This window comes from Ovis canadensis, chromosome 2 (assembly GCF_042477335.2).
Source record: "Ovis canadensis isolate MfBH-ARS-UI-01 breed Bighorn chromosome 2, ARS-UI_OviCan_v2, whole genome shotgun sequence".
Taxonomy (NCBI): domain Eukaryota; kingdom Metazoa; phylum Chordata; class Mammalia; order Artiodactyla; family Bovidae; genus Ovis; species Ovis canadensis.
The window spans coordinates 25,861,293-25,863,405 of record NC_091246.1 but is presented as its reverse complement, the minus strand read 5'-3'; positions in this window follow the sequence as shown (position 1 = coordinate 25,863,405).

The window sequence follows — 2,113 nt, the reverse complement described above, 5'->3', positions numbered from 1 at the left end:
TTTGGTGTCATGGGTGCCAGCACAACTGATGCCATTTGGGGTCTGGGGTTTTCACTTTAACAAGTATTAACACTCGGGTTTGGGCTTAAGAGGGCTTCCCTGGTGGCTCAGGCAATAAAGAAGCTGCCTTCAATGCAGGAGACCCAGATTCAGTCCCTGGGTTGGGAAGATACCCTTGGGAAGGGAGTGGCAACTGACTCAAATATTTTTGCCTGGAGAATTCCATGGACAGAGCAGCCTGGCCAGCTACAGTCCATGGGGTTGCAAAGAGTCAGATATGACTGAGTGACTTACACTTTCACATTTGGGCTTAAGAGCTGAGGAAGGAGGGGACATGAATATGGGGGAACAAAACTCAAGGATTCTTGTTAAATATTTCAACATTGTGCTGCATAAGGGGAGGAAATGCTAGCATGGATTCCAGCAGAGAGCTCTCTAATGATACATATTTTAGGGTCATTGATATAAGGATGGCACTTAAATCTTTGGAAATTACCAAGAAATAGAGTACAGAAAAGAGATCAGAAGACTCAGAATCACGTTGTGAGGAGCCTGAATATGGAGAGGTCATGTAAGGCGGGATAAGATAACACAGACAATGGAGAAGCGAGGTTAGTCCGTGAGCTGGTAGGGAAAACTAGCAGAGTGCAGCATCAAGGGAATCAGAAGATAGAAGCCTTCCAAGATGCAGCACTGGGATCTGGGGAGGAAGAGAACCTGAGAAATACCCATTAGATACAGTCACATGGAAGACTGGGTGTAGGCTGTGGTGGTGGGCAAAGCTAGACTAAACGGATGCCACCCTTCTGGTGGTGGCAAAGCCAGACTAAAACTTCTGACTAGTGAATAGAGGAGAGAGAGTGGAGACAGCAGGAATATAGAATTGCTTTGAGAATTCTGGATTATAAGAAAAACTGGAAAGATTAGATGGTAACCCAAAGGAGATAGTAGGTCAAGGACTTCTTTTTTAAGTTGAAAGATAATATAGCATATTTGTATCCTTATGAAAATGTTCATCCAATAGGTAATTTTTATTTCAGAACACTTACATTACATAAAATCTCTTTGTGAAAATCAACCATCACAGGACTAGCTATTAAGGCCACTACTAAATCTTGAACATACATATAACGCCAGTTGCACAGAAGAGACAGCAGATAAATAAAACTTGAAAGATTAATGTATGACATTTAATAAGCACCTGTTATGTACCAGACACTGATTTAAATCCTGGCTTACCTTGCAGAATAATGCAGAACAGGAGCTTATGTTCTTGAGAAGGAAGGCATAACAAATGATACCGTGATAAATAACTAAATAACATAATATAGTGGGCAGTGATTATTGCTATAGGAAAAAGTGCAGTAGGATCTGCGGGATGGTGCACAGAGGGAGAGGTTGCAATTTCATTTATTTATTTATGGCTGTTCCAGCATGTGGGGTCTTAGTGTCCCCATCAGAGATTGAATCTACACCCCCTGCCTTGTAAGCACAGTCTCAACCACTGGACTGCCAGGGAAGTCCAATTGCAATTTTAAACAAGAAGCAGAGTGGGTCTCACTGAAATCACATTAGAGCATAGACTTGAAGGTGAAAGCCTTAATTATGCATATCTGGGCAACAGTGTCATAAGGACAAAGATGAGAGGTGATGAGAATAAATGAAATAGATGGACACACTGGTGGATAGCCCCAAGCCTAAAGTTAATTGTATCAATATCAAATAATTCCAAAGACTTTGAATGTCTGCATATACGTTATAAAATTATTGAAAAATCACATGATCCACAGGAGCTATTCCTATATCTTTTAGTATTATTTGTTTAGAACATGGAGTGTGCATTTTATACAAAAGCACATCATCAGATCAACACTTCTAAGTGTCAAATTTGTCCTATATAAATATTAATCACCTAGACATGGAGCTACTTTACAAATGGAAGGAAATATGAAAAAGAGCCTATAATACTAGACAGGGCTGGAAACCTCCACACTTACATCTGGATGTAAGAATAACTATTTGAAATCAGTTTTAAGGCATGTATTCCTCATACCTGAGCTGACCTGTTACCTTCAAGTAAAGATGAGGGGGGTCCTAACTTGGCCTTTCTGAT